At 42.0% G+C, this 15,508-nt stretch overlaps 1 protein-coding gene and 1 pseudogene across 2 annotated transcripts in view; one reads left to right on the top strand and one right to left on the bottom strand.

Moving 5' to 3' along the window:
* The window catches only part of CSMD1 (CUB and Sushi multiple domains 1), a 1,870,054-nt gene that overhangs the window by 455,618 nt on the left and 1,398,928 nt on the right, over nucleotides 1–15,508 (top strand). The gene's annotated exons all lie outside the window — the stretch shown is intronic.
* On the bottom strand, nucleotides 3,092–4,384 carry LOC144283908 (malate dehydrogenase, mitochondrial pseudogene; annotated as a pseudogene).

Genomic DNA, 15,508 nt, shown 5'->3' with positions numbered 1-15,508 from the left:
ATAAATACTCCCTGGGTTGATCACCAACATATTTGCATGAATTTATCCAAATGCAACGGTACCTTGTTGGTGGAGAGACAAGAATTCACAAAGAGTAGAGAGAATGTGTGGGGAGTGGAGGGATCGGGGCTAGTCAGAGAGAAAGATACACCCAGCAGAAGCGCCCAAAACACAGCAGGTATTGCATACTGACTCATGGGCAGGGTTGCATGAGAGGGAATGTCCTTGGCATCATGGGACCATCCAGAGGCTTCCTGCAGAGGCTACAGAACCACTACCCAGAATGGGAGGCAGTGCAAGGGGTTCATGGGGAAGGGGTAGATGGGCTGGGGGATTTGTCAGGTGAGGTCATGGTGCGGGGGGTGGGGGGTTATCTCATAAGACCTCATGCAGCAGCACTTGGAGGAGCCTCTGGACCAGAGGGCTTCCTAGGGGCAGCAGCAGCTTGGGGTCAGCATTAGTCTGCTCTGGCTGCCATGGCAAAGTCCCACCGACTAGGGTGACACAGAAGAAATGTATTTCTCACAGTTGCAGGCTGGACGTCTGGGATGAAGGTGCTGGCAGGGATGGCTCCTCCTGAGATCTCTGTCCTCAGATCTCTGACCTTCTTCTCTCTGTGTCTCCACATGGCCTTTGTGCTGGTGTCTCTGTCCAAATTTCTTTAGAAGGATACAAATCCTATCAGTCGGTCCTACGCCTTTTCACTTAATTACTTCTCTAAAGATCTTCCGGATGCAAACACATTTTGAGGTACTGGGAGTTAAGACTTATAGGGGTGGATTTGGAAAGGACACATCTGAGCCCGTAACAGAGTCTTAAAACAAGGCCCTATCTATCGATGGTGGTAGCTGTGGGGTGAGGTTTGGCAGGGTGTGCAAAGCAAGCAGGAAGCAGGCTCTAAATAGCTTAAAATGTGCTACTTTGGGCAATTTTAAAAAATAATCAAACGTGTAAAACTTTGAGTTTGGTGCTAGTGGGCTTTGGAGCTAACGGTTGTCAGCCTGCAGTGAAGAAATAAACAACCTCGTGGAGCAGACCCCATTTTGCTCGTTTACATGACATTGAGTCAGGGCATCTCAGTACCAGCCCCTACCCCCCGGGACTGCCTCGGCCTGCTTACAACTGGCAAGCTCCCCAAGAAGAAGTAGTTCTCTTTTTATTTGGTTTCTGTTATTGCTATTGATAAACCATCCCTTCCTTCAGCTCCTGCACATTCAAGATATCTTGTCTACGGCGAGTACATCCAGACTTGAATTTAACTGACTTTACCCTTGCTCAATTTTGAATAACTGTATGAAGTTTTCAATAAAACTGTGTATTTCATTAAATTCATCTTTCTAGACATTGTTTTAAATCAAGCTCAGTTATTAACTCCTCTCTGACACCTTCCCCACCTTCCTCAAGCAGAGCATTTCCCATCTTCAGTGGTCCCATAGCATTTGATACTTGTCTGCACGGCCTCATGGCACCTATGACATCGCAGCATAACTACTGTTTATGTGCACGGGTGATTCCCTGAATCTGTGAGCTACGTGTCAGATCAGGGACTGTGGTCTCTACAGACAGTTCCATTTCCTACAACTCAACACATAATAGGCACTCATTAAATGCTATTGAGCTATTGAATGAGTAGAATGAGGAAGCAGCCACCAAACTAAGACACGATGGCAGCCACCCCACAAGTATGTTCCTTCCTAGAGCTTTTGTTGGAAATCACAGTGACAAAGAATAGGGCACAAAATACCATTTGCCTTCTGAGTATGGAAAGCAGTGACTGAAATTGCTTCTTTTTGAGAACAGAAAACTCACGGAAATACAATGTAAATTATTTCTAGTGAGGTTAAAAAGGCTCTAAATCTGCTTCTTGGGTAAGATTTGAAATGGATCTGCATTCTTCCTGCTTGCTCCGTAAAGAGCTAGCTTGGTTACTGGTCTGGTTCTTTTGGGGGAAGGAGGTGGACTTTTTCTACTGGTACAGATCGAAGTATAATTAACAGCAGCTAATCCTGAGAGCCTTGGAGTTTCTACAACAAGTATTCCTGTCATCTCCACATCATATTTTAAAGGATTTATGGACACTAGTAATGGATACTTGTGACCACTACTGATGTACAGTACTGATGCTGTTTTGAGCAGTTGAGTTTTCCCTTTTTATTAAACAGGGCTTATACTAATTTTGCTGTTTAAACACTAAAACCACCCCAAGATATATTAAGGTTGGTTGGGTCAAGTGGCTTCGGTGGCTCCATGTTGAGTTGGACTTTGCATCAATTTTTCTGACTCTCTAACTCACAATTTACCCTCCCCGGGAATCCCCACCAGTGCCTGACCTTGACGGCCATCTGGGGTTCTTGTGAAACAAGCGTGTCCTCAGGTTTCTCTTCTCATCCGATAGCATGGTGTTATGAATGGAATGTTTGTGTCCAAAAGCCACATGCTGAAGCTCAGTGTAGCTGTATTTGGAAATGAGCCTCTAAAGAAGTAATGAAGGTTAAAGAGGTCCTAAGGGTGGGGCCCTGGTCTGATAGGATTAGTCTTTATCAGAGTAGACACCAAGGACCAGTTTCCTCTTTCTGTGTGTGTGCACCTGTGTAGGAGAAAGGTCACATGAGGACATAGGAGAAGGCATTTAGTTGCCTACAACCCAAGGGGACAGCCTTCACCTGATATTAGGTCTGTCGGTGCCATGATCTTAGATGTTCCAGCCTCTAGAACTGTGAGAAAATAAATGTCTGCGATCTAAGCTCCCTTCCTCCCCCGGGTGCATGGTATTTTGTTACAGCAGCTGGAGCAGACTAAGACACTTCAGAATGCTCCAGCCCAAACAAGGGTCTCAGGGAGCTCATGATCACTCCAGCATAGGAAATTCTTGACCTCAGATCAACATCTGCAGTGCCTGGAAACCACTGAAGCCTGCATTCCCCAAACTTGAGTTATCATAAGAATCAGACCTACCGAATAAAAAATTCTGTGAGGTTGAGAGCGGTCTACCATTGAGCAAACGTTGCTTATCCAATATCCTCCACCAGTAGCAAAGGTAAGTGTTTATTAATCGAAACATATACATTTTTGCCAATGGAGTGACTTTTTTTTTTTTTTTTTTTTGAAAAAGAAAATGGAAGCCTGCTTTTATTGATGCACACATTGACGGACTTGCGATTGGAAAGGGCGGTGACGTTAACATGACTCTGGTGGTTAACGCAACGGAAACATGAGGGCAGGAGATGGCTTTGCAGGGACATGATGCCTTCATAAGTTAGGGAAACGGACTGCTAGCTGGCTGCCCTTTCATTTCATGTTCTTCACAAACTCCTCTCCCTTTTTGATGGAGGCCTTCAGCTCGGGGATGGTTTCTGCTATCATCTTCTCTTCAAAAGGGGAGATCTTGCCAATGCCTAGATTCTTCTCGATGCCCTTTTTCCCCAGCAGTAATGGTGTGGAGAAATAGGCACAGCCTGCTTCCTGGGATTTAACAAAGGAACATTCGACAACTCCTTCCTTCCCATTCATTGCATCCACAAGGGAGAAGACAAACCGGGCTCCAGCGTATGCCATGGACAGGGTGGCAGAGCCTGCTCCAGCTTTGGCCTTCACCACCTCCGTGCCGGCCTCCTGAATCCGCCCAGTGACGGCTGTCAGCTGGTCCTGGGGAAGGTCCACCTTGGGGGTGCGCTGAGACATCAGGGGGACGATGGTCTTCCCGGCATGACCGCCAATGACAGGAACATTGACTCGCGCGGGATCCAAACCCTTTAGTTTTGCAATGAAAGTGTTGGCCCTGACAATGTCCAGGGTCGTCACCCCGAAGATTTTATTGGGGTCGTAAGCTCCGTGTTTCTTAAAACCTCCGTTGCAATTGGGATGGTGGAGTTGACCGGATTTGAAATGACGCAGATCATGGCCTCGGGGCAATGCTGGGCGCAGGCCGCAGTCAGGGTGGCCACAACTGAGGCATTGGTGTTGAACAGGTCATCCCGTGTCATGCCTGGTTTTCTTGGGACTCCGGCTGGAATAACCACCACATCGCAGCCTTTGAGGCAATCCGGCAGCTGCTCAGGTCCGAGGTGGCCTTTCACGGTTGCTCTGGTCTCGATGTGGCTCAGATCTGCGGCCACTCGGGTGTATGAGCAATACCGTAGAGGGTCAGGCGGCTCGCTAAGGGGCTGTTCTTGAGAAGCAGCGCAAGGGGCTGCCCAATTCCTCCGGAAGCCCCAAGCACAGCTGCTTTAGCATTGTTCTGGGCCGAGGTGCTGAAGCTGCGGCGGAGAGCGGCGCTGGCAGGGCGGGCGAGGGCGGAGAGCATGGTTGGTTGGAGCGGGCAGGGAGCCGAAGAGCAGGCGCAGGAGCCGGCGGCTGGCAGGTGACACCAACGACCTCCACACCGCAATGGAGTGACTTTTTGTTATCTTTGAAGTGCCCAAGAAAACAAAATTTGCATGCTTCTCCAACTATACAGTACAGGTCTGAAAGACTTCTTTTCTTCACATCATTTCTCTTTCATTTCCCCATGGAACACTAATATGAACTTAATATATTCACCTGATGCAATTCTATGATTAACTTCAAAAAACAGGAGTTCCTCTTAAAATCAAGCGGTAAATGTTCTCGGTTAGATATTTCATCCATCCTCTGAATCTGGAAGGCCCAGAATCTATTTATTAATGTAATTTAAACGTGAACCCTGGTACAATTATAATTCCACAGGTGACATTTGGGAATTTGTGTTTAAATTAATAGCTTGGTGGCATGTGGTTAGCTTAAGTCAGTTAAGTGTCTTCCTTTGGCTCAGGTCATGATCTCAGGACCCTGGGATCCATCAGCTCTCTGCTCAGTGGGGAGTCTGCTTCTCACTCTCTCTCGGCCTGCTCCTGCACCTTCCCCCACTCTCTCTTATAAATAAATAAAAGTAAAAATCTTTAAAATATAAAATAAGTGAATAGCTTATAAGAGCTTTGAAGTTCTTAATTTTTTCCACTCTTTTAAAAACAATAATTCTACACAAACCAGAAAAACGAAACCCACAAGTTCATAACATGGCCGATTTGTATTCTCCCTTGATTTGAAAAGGACAGAAATTTGCATGCCTTCCTTCCAAGTATTTCATTCTGCTCCGTAGGAGTCCCTGTGGGGAGGAGGGGCTGGATACTTGCAGCCTTGGGAATAGAGCCCTAAGCTGGCTGTCTGAGCAACCCTCAGAATTCACGTTCCTTCAGTACAAAGTAGAAGATGGATCATTATATGGGCTGGATGCTCTTACAGGCTTGCTATGCCTGTAACAAAAATTAGCAAAAATCCTGAGAACGTGTTAAACCTCACATAGATTCTCTGTTCACCTGAGACTAGACAGTGGGAGTAGTGCTGACGTGCTGAAGCAGGGCTCTGAGCGATGAAGTTCAGGAAACAGTGCAAGAGAGAGCTAGGTGGGTCAAAGGACGTTTCGGAACATTCCTTAGAGATGAGCTAGTACATGCTCTTCACTCTGAAGAGGGGAGGGAGGAAGGTTGGGAGGCAGGGAAGCTTACACAGGGGAAGGAGTCCCCTAAGAACCCGAAGCAAATTATCATCTGATATTTATGGAACTTGTAGTCTCTTCTGTTGGCTTTTAGCACAGAGTTTGTTTTGCAACAACATATATGGTTTTGTTTTTTCATGTAAGGTGCTTTTTTATTAGACAGCAGAAATGTAAGAGTAAGTGCACTGAGGCACTGGGCAATGTTGAGGAGTAGAGATTATTCTATGAGGACGCCACATACCAACCCTACCAGGAGGAAGGAGTTGGCTCGTTATCCCGCCAAGTACCAGCTGTGTGTTTTGGGGCAACTTAACTCCTAGGACGTTATGTTCTAGGATCCATATCTGTAAAGGGAGGTGGCCATGATAATATTTTGTGATAACTAAGTAAAGTAATAGCTATAAATAACTTGAGGTAATGCTTAGTAAGCCTTCAGAAATGTTGGCCATTATTAGTACCACTACGATGGGTCCCAGTCACTGAATGGGCAATGGTCCCAGATTGACCCTGTCTAGGGATGAATGACTGGGTCATTGCAATTCACATCTTCGGCATCTGAGTAATAAGGAGACACTGAAGACACAGATGAACAAGTTTGCCAAAAGTCTAATCGCGCATGGCAGAGTTGTCCCAGACATCACCTGCCACTCCTGGAGCAAGTCCTGAGCACCCTTCCTCTCACCAAGAGCTTGGTAACAGGTTCAGCTGGGGTGCCCAGGTGGAGCATGTGCCCTTTGCTTCTCAACCCTGGCTCTAGGTACTATCACCTTTCCCGTCTCTGTGCGATCTTCTCTCTGTTGGAAAGGTAACAGACATCATGCTGTCTGGTAGGAATCGCATTGCGTAGGTTTGCTACCTCTGCCACAGATCTCTGGATTCTCAATGTGTTCCGGTGCTGCAGTTCTCCTCGACAATTCTGGTGTTTACCCGCCTCTGGTGCTCAGTTTCTCTTTCCCCTCTGCCTTGTCTTCCACTGTCTTTGTCTGCCATTGAACTCTCTCTTTTCACGTTTCTGGGATTATCACTTTGCATCACTGCCTTCTCTCATCCTGATAACACAGACGTGCAGGGGAGGCTGCCCTGTGGCTTCCTTCTGTCAGGAGGGGCTGCTCACCTTTCACTAATGCCCCACAGCCTGGAAAGGGCCATGGCTTTTCTTGTGTTTATCAGGGGTGGGTGGGAAAAGACCACAGAGAAGAAGCAGGGTCTCCTGAGCTTGTCTGCATGTTTATGGCGAAGCCCCAGTGAAGCTGGAAGATTCGCCTCACGTTTAACCTTTAGGCTGTCTGGTGGGATTTACACCCCAGAGCACCTCATGCTCTGTCTTCAAGACAGAGATGGTACTGAAAGATTCCAGAAAGCTTTGCATTTAAAAAAAAAAAAAAGAAAAAGAAAGAAAGAAAGAAGAAAAAGAAAGAAAGAAAGAAAGAAGAAAGAAAGAAAGAAAGAAATAAGAAAGAAAGAAAGAAAGAAAGAAGAAAGAAAGAAAGAAAGAAAGAAAGAAAGAAAGAGAAAGAAAGAAAAAGAGAGTTAATATTTTTAAATAGTTGATGTATCATGACTCATTGTTTTGACATCCCCCTGAACATATTTATGAGTGTTTTATAACTTTACATTTAAATGCATCTGATCCTCTTTGAAGAGGCTAAAAACTATTCAGACCCAGTACCAGCTTCCCTGGAATGAAGGATTCTTCTTTTGGGTTTGGGGAGGTGGAACATCTCCCTACCCTGTGACTCACTTATTAACGGAAGGTATGGTACATCCCTTGTTTTCCTTGATCTCTTTAATATACAGTAGAACCCAGCTTCCAAATTTATAGGCCTTGGATGATTTTGTTTCAAAGAAAAGAAAATATTACTGAATTAAATTCTAGAATAGAATTTTTTCCTAGTGTCACAGGCAGCTAATTGGATGTACATAAATTCTATATCAAAATCATTAACACGGCTATTTGAACTAACTGGAAGCTCCATCCAACATAGCCTTGAAGCTTCCTTAAAGGCAAACCCTTGTATTATCTTCATCATTATTCACCCCGGAGCATCTAGCAAACCAAGACACACAGCTGAAGGAAAACAAATGCCTGTTAAATGAACTGACTTTAAGCAGCATCACAGAGATGCTAAAAATGACACCTCCTAGGAGTCGAAAAAAGAAGATTGTCTTATTTTTCACTGCCTCCCCGATCTCCCATGTCACTGGTTTTTGTCTTTTCTAGAAGACAGCCCTCAGTCTCCAGATGTCCCTTCCATGGAGACAGTTCTGATCTGGGGACTGAGAGAGGTTCAGTTCTCTCTTCTCCGTGTCCTCCTCCTTCTTGTCACACTCCTATGTGTCCTCTCCTGCCGAACGATTGCCTGTTCTCTTTCTCATCATTCCAAATGTCTTCCTCTTACGTTTTATCTTTTTTTAAAAAAATATTTTATTTATTTATTTATGAGAGACATAGATATATAGAGACAGGCAGAGACACAGGCAGAGGGAGAAGCAGGGTCCACGTAGGGAGCCCAATGTGGGACTCGATCCCAGGTCTCCAGCATCACACCCTGGGCCGAAGGTGGTGCTAAACCACTGAGCCACCCAGGTTGCCCTCCTCTTACATTTTAAAGATGTTAGACTAAAACTGGCTGTTGTCCGATAGCCTTTCCTTCTTTCCAAAGAGATCCAGGATCATTAAGCTACACGTATGCATGTGATAATGTGCCGCATTGTGGTTCCCAGTGACAGTCAGCAGGGTGTCTTTGGGTGGATGGATGGTCTACCTCTCAGCTTGAAAATGCCTCCTCTTTCTCATCGCCCAGTGGGTATTTATCTGTCTTCCAATGATCTCCCCTTTTAGAAACTTTCTTATTTGTTTCAGTTGGAAAGAGGTGGACTCTTTACAAGCCACTATTATAACCTATGTTTCCATGCATGGTAATTGAATATTTATAATTTCCCCATCATTGTCAAGAGCTTCTTGAGAGTAAGAATGTTGTCTCATGGTTTTGTTTTGTTTTGTTTGGAACCACTAGCCAGAGGGACGCACAGTTCCTGGCACCAACAAAGCCCTTGGTAATGTCTGCAGAATAAGTACATTTGAGCATATACTATGTATTGCCCCAACATTATCTGAGGGAGAAACTAGTGAAAGGAGTAACATAGGATTTATTAAACAATTAATTCTTTTTTTTTTTCATGAGGTGTATGTGGAGATAGAATAAGAACAGAAATAGTTTTTATAAGAAACATGATAATGCTGAGTTACACGAGTGTCTGCAATGAGAGCTTGTGTACTGGTTGGTTAGCAAACACGTGGCAATAATTTCTTTTAGGAAAATTGCAGAAATTCATACTGATGTCAAAGTTTAGTCTCGTGAAATGTATTGAAATACAGGATTATAAACGTGAATCATTGTACTAAAACAAGCATTGTTAACTAGGTTCTTTTTTTCCTCACAAAAAGGTAAGCCTTTATGAAAATATCTTAGAAAAATACTGTTAGAAATTTCTTATTTAGGGGTCACCTGGGTGACTCAGTTGGTTAAGAGTCTGCTTCGACTCAGGTCATGATCCAGGGGTGCTGGGATCGAGTCGCCATCAGGCCCCCTGCTCAGCGAGGAGTCTGCTTCCCCTTCCCTCTGCCTGCTGCTCCCCCGCTTGTGTTCTTTCTCTCTATATATTAAATAAATAAATAAATCTTAAAAAAAGGAAACTTCTTAATTGATTCAATTTGCTTAGAAACTAAAGGTATTATTCTCTCCATATAATTGAAGGACAGAAAAGTTATCTAAAAGACAAAAGTTGATTGCTCCCTTTTTATTTATTTTACAGGGTTATCATTCTTAGACATACCAGATGTCCTTTCCTAATTAAAAAGATGTAAGGTTATTCTTTAAATTAAGAAGGTGCCCTCTTAAGAAAGTTTACTGACAATGTTTATAGTTACTTAACCATGCTTAAGCTGATAGAGCATCTATTCCACAGAAAATGGAGAAGCTGAGCATATAATTAGGTGGAATGAGGTTCTCTGAAATTTCAGGGTCTTACTGAGTAGAGATAGTGTGTTGCTCTTGAAAGGGTCCTGGGTGGTGTTGAAGTCGGGGGGACATTTGTCCTTTAGGCACCATTCAGGGACACAGCTCCTTGCCCCTGGGGCCCATCCCACCCACAGCCAGCAGGCAGCAGAGGGAAGCAGCGTGGGGCAGATGCCAGGTCTGCGATGTGGCATCCATCCCATCTGCTCACCCTCCATGCACCGGGCTTCGTCTCGTGGAGTAGGATTCGGTGCCTGGCCTCTACCTCAAGGGGGTTTGAGGACACAGACAGTGACCTCTGCATTCCACCCTTTAATCCCCTTGGCATGAGCTCCTGGTGTCCCTACCATAGTTTCTGAGATGATGGGATAGCTTCACTGTCCGAGGGAGCAATTCCTGAGGTGTTGGCTCCTAGGGAGGCTTGTGCAGTTATTCGTTTGGGCTCTTACATCCCCTTTGCATCTCGTAACATCCTGGATGATTGAAAATATATGCTTGGATGCTTTCTCAGAAATGCCTGTTCTCCCTCTCACTTTATGACACAGACTTTAAACATTTCATCAGACAATACGTTGCTTTCCTTGAACTCGTAGCTCCTAGGTTGGTGGAAACAGAACTTACAAGCCATAGGATTATAGCTTTAGAGTTTTGTCCAAACCTTACAGTTTTGTTTAGAGGAATCTAAAGACTCAGGACGTCACTTGGCGAACTAGTGGCAGCGTGCATCCCAGACTCCATGCCATGTGGCTGTGATAGAAAGAAACAAACTCCTCTCTTCAAAATGCAGGATGAAGTCGTCAAGCGATCCTCTAATTTTATGTTTTATAAATATTAGGATTTTGAGAAACCATAGATTAGATAAAGCAATTCACGATAGCACATTAGCTCAGAAAGGAAATACCAACTACTACTGCTTAAATAGAGATTTTTTTTTTGCTTTAAAGCTTATATTGATCAACTTTTGTTAATCTTTTATTCATCATTATCAACAGCATTAGCTTCAATGTTCCATACATAAGACTGCTTATTTTCAGAGTTTTGTTTCTCCCTTACTTCACTAATTTTCACTTATTTTAATTTTACTTTCATTATTTATATTTTTACTTTAAGATTGTTATTAACTTAAAATTGTATTTCCTATCAAAAGGCAGTGGATCTGTTCTCAGGGATGCTGTGTATCTTATAAACTCAGGAACAATGAGTGTCCCAGTGAGGTTTCAGAATCAGTTCTTCTGGGAAAGTCCTGATCTATAACATTTGTTGATTTCTGTGATTTAAATATTTTCACCATGGCTGATTTCCAGCTACCAACATGATGTCATTTGGCTCACAAACTTTCTCAAGATGTAACAATTGGCCCTTGTGAGGGGGCGCTGGCGAGCTCCAGGCTATCAGTAACTGGGTCTGGGCCAGGTCTGACACCAGCTTATTATGGTGGATTTTGAGCAGGTCCCTGGGCTTTGGGTTCCTCATCAGGTGGGGGCTGGAGCTGGACGTGAATTCTGATTGTTAAAATTATGCATTAGTTTACTCCAGTGGTTTGAGATAGGATTCTTGGGGGGCACTTCTGGAAGGGACGTTTAGGCGATGCTGAGCTGTTAGGGTTCCATCTCTTCATATCCACTTCAACTCTGTGGGGTCATGCTGACTCTTGCATACAGTGTTTTAAATTTCTTGGTAAGGTACTGTTTGAAAAGAACCTTTTATTACTAAAGAAAAATATTAGAAAGCCATTTGAATAATCGGCCTCAAAGACTCCTCCCATTTATAAAAATTGATGATCCTCTGGAACCTAAAATGTGAGTCAACACCAACATAATGACGTCTTTGAATAGTACTGGGCTTTCCCTCTCTTGGTTAAATATTTATTTTATTTTGTTTTTAAAATTGATTCCAGTATAGTTAATATTAGTCTCAGGTGTATACTGTAGTGATTGAACAATTCTATATATTATTCATTACTCAGCACCATAAATATACTCTTAATCCCCATCACCTATTTCACCCATCTGTGCCACCCCCCCGCCCCCCATCTCCCCTCTGGTATCCATGTGCTTGTTCTCTGTAGTTAAGAGCCTGGTTTTTTTTTTGTTTGTTTTTTTTTTTTTTGGTTTGTCTTTTTTTTCTCACGCTTTTTTTTGCTTCTTAAATTCCACATATGAGTCAGATCATATGCTATTTGTCTTTCTCTGATGGACTTATTTCACTTGTCATTATACTCTCTAGATCCATCCATATTGTTGCAAATGGCAAGATCTTATTCTTTTTTTATGGCTAAATACTGTCCCATTGTGTGTATGTGTATATATATATATATATATATATATATATATATATATATATATACCACATCTTCTTTATCCATTCATCAGTCGATGGATACTTGGGCTGCTTCTATAGTTTGGCTATTGTCCATAATGGGGTAATAACCCTCGAGATATACATATCTTTTAGAATTAGTATCTTGAATACTTTGGGTAAATAGCCCGTAATGAAATTGCTAGATCATAGGGTAGTTCTGTTGTTACCTTTCTGAGGAACTTCCATACTGTTTTCCAGAGTGGTTGCACCTGTTTGCATTCCCACCAACACTTCATGAGGGTTCCTTTTGCTCCACATGCTCACCAACACCTGTTGTTTCTTGTGTTGTTGATTTTAGCCTTTCTGACAGGTGTGAGGTGATACCTCATTGTGGTTTTGATGTGCATTTCCCTGATGATGAGTAATTTCCCTTTTATTTAAGAAAGCACTTATAATCATCATTATCCTCATCATCATTTTTTGATAAAATCATGGAATGCTTGGTTCCACAAATCTAGGGTTCACTGATTTAACCAAATACAAGTAGAAGACACAGAGAGGGTAAAGCTTTTTATCTTTCTTTAAGGCCAGATAATATTCTGTTGTCTATATGCTGTCAAAGGCTCTTGTTTGGACATCTTGGCTATTCTGATTAATGCTGTAATGAACATGGGAGTGCAGACATCCCTTCCAGATTCTGATTTCAGTTATTTTCCCAGAAGTGGAATTTCTGGATCATGTGGTAGCTCTATTATTAATTTCTTGAGGAACAACCATACTGTTTTCTAGAGGGACTGTAAAGAGTTTGATTTGATTTTAAAGTAGAATCGTATGGGAAAGGACAAATCTCTTCCTAAACCAATGATTCTACCAAGAGCAGTCACTCTTATAGACATTCCTTTGAAAGCAACATTACAGTGATGATAATTCACATTCCCACATTGCATTATAGTTCACAAGGCATGTGGCAAAACTGCCTTTCTGTAGCTTCCCGTTTTTATCCCATAATTCAAGGTCTTGCTCGTTCTGTAGACAAGTCTACAGAATGATTAATGCATCTGGCCAATTTAGCAGAGAATGAGGAGTTACTACCTTTGTCGTAGTGATTTTTGGTTTTCAAACTGGTTGAATTATTATCTTGAATTTTATATTTTTTTTCAATATACCAACCCATTTGGCAAAATTGCATATTGCTTTTAATAGTGCTTTTCTTGTGTTCTCTTGGGTTTTCTAAATATATTATGTACAATAAATAATGCTTTTCTCTTTCAAAATTTATTTGGGAATAAATTGATTATATAAATCTATTTTGTTTTTTTAATATTTTATTTATTTATTCATGAGAGACACAGAGAGAGAGGCAGAGACACAGGCAGAGGGAGAATCACGCTCCACGCAGGGAGCCAACATGGGACTCGATCCCAGGTCTCCAGGATCAGGCCCTAGGCTGAAAGCAGTGCTAAACCACTGAGCCACCGGCGCTGCCCTAAATCTATTTTCTTATTTCACTAGCTGGTACCTCCTAAATAGTTGAGTAAAAATGGAATAGCAGTCCCAAGCAATGTTATTTGCTTATTTATCTACTTTTGTTGATGTGTGGTTGACATATTAAATTAGTTATAGGACAAAGAAATTTTAGCTAGTAGAACCCAGTATCTATGAAATAAATAAACATCAAAGCCTTCCATATAATAAACTAACAATCAGCTTGATATAGGAGAGAGCAATAATTATGGGCACTGTAAACTGGTACAGAATGTGAGGAATTACCTATTTTAGAGAGATAATAAGATGGAATATAGTGAAAGACTATCTTATAGAAAACATAACAACTACACGTAGTTTTCTAAATTTTAAATTCAGTCATTGCCCACGAGTGCCAGATTACTTTATAGAACTAAGGCTCTTTTTTTTTTTTAAAGATTTTATTTATTTATTCATGAGAGACACACACACAGAGACAGAGAGACAGAGACACAGGCAGAGGGAGAAGCAGGCTCCATGCAGGAGCCCGACGTGGGACTCTATCCCAGGTCTCCAGGAGTACGCCCTGGGCCAAGGTGGCACTAAACCACTGAGCCACCCAGGGATTCCCAGAACTAAGGTTCTTTATTGAAGTAAAGGACATTTTAAAATAATAGTTTCACTTATGATCCCATTTATTTCTCTCATAGCAGAAATATTGATTCTCAGGCTGTTTAACCCTGAAATGCTATTTAGAAACAGAAGCCAACTAGCTATAGAATCTAACAGAGACCAGACAACCAACCGAGAGGCTTTCTGGAGCGGTTCTTCTATCTCTTTATTTCAAAGATCAAATACCTACTATGTGCACCACACTGTGATAGATCCTGGGATTTACTGTTGAGCAAAACAGATATGGTCCCCGATGTCATGGAATTTACCATCAACAGCCATGTACAAGTAATAAGGATCTGAGGTTAACAGCTTGATGGGCTCTAGAACAATTCTGTGAAAGAGTGACTAGTGAGATAAAGGAAGAAATACAGAAAGTGACTAATGAAGAGTATTTATTGAGTTTAATATGCATTCATATGGGACATGGCCCTCCATTCAGTGGCAGTGCCTCCAAACAAAGGGAGGATTACTTATTCAGCTACAATGACCAGCAGTAAGTACAAGTAACCCTGTGTGATATAAAAAGGGGTTTGCTGTTTGTTGTTTTTTTTTTTTAATAATAAATTTATTTTTTATTGGTGTTCAATTTACTGCTGTTTGTTGTTTTGAGCAGTAACCAGTGCTGTATACAGCACTACGTACTTTATGGACTTACCAATCGATCCACACAACTGTCCTTGTATTAGTACAAGACTGAGGGTCATAGAATCGAAAGGCCTACATCCTGTAAGTGCAAGAATTTGAACCCAGTACTTTCCAGTTGCAGGTCTATGCTCTTTCTATTGTAAGAGTAAAAATGATTCTGTTCTTAAGGAACTTTATTCTTCTGGGAATAAAGATGATTTTTTTCCCCCAAATACAATCCATAATTAGAATTTGGGGATTGTAGGCTGGTGGGTTTGTGAGGAACATATTCACACATAGTTTCAGCACTGTTTCTATACACTACTGTCTTTGATTTCCGACGGCAAAAGTTCGGACAGCACTCTTGCCTACCCACTGTTAAAATGTGTTTTAACTGTATCTGTAAATATACTGGAGTTTTTAAAAAGAGTTTATTTGACATAAGAAGTATTCATCCAATTTATAAATTTTTCATCTTTGAAGTTTTCCCTTTGCTATTTTATGTTTTGTTATTGATTTTTTTAAAATTCTAATATAGTTAACACACAGCGTTATATCAGTTTCAGGTGTACAATATAGTGACTCAACCATTCTACACCTTACTCAGTGCTCATCATGATAAGGGTACTCTTAATCCCTTTTATTCCAGCCACCCCTCTACCCACCTCCCCTCTGGCAACCACTACTTTGTACTATATATTTAAGAGTCTGTGGGGGGTTTTTTGGTCACTTTTTTCCTTTGTTCATTTGTTTTGTTTCTTAAATTTTACATATGAGTGAAATCACTTGGTATTTGTGAAAACTCTGACTTTTTTCACTTAAAAATGGGCAGAAGAAATGAACAGACATTCCTCCACGAAGGCACACAGATGGCCAACAGACACATGGAAGGACGTTTAACATCACTAATCAT

Source organism: Canis aureus, chromosome 15 (assembly GCF_053574225.1).
Source record: "Canis aureus isolate CA01 chromosome 15, VMU_Caureus_v.1.0, whole genome shotgun sequence".
NCBI lineage: Eukaryota > Metazoa > Chordata > Mammalia > Carnivora > Canidae > Canis > Canis aureus.
The sequence above is the reverse complement of the archived record's forward strand: the minus strand, read 5'-3'. Positions and strand labels throughout refer to the sequence as shown.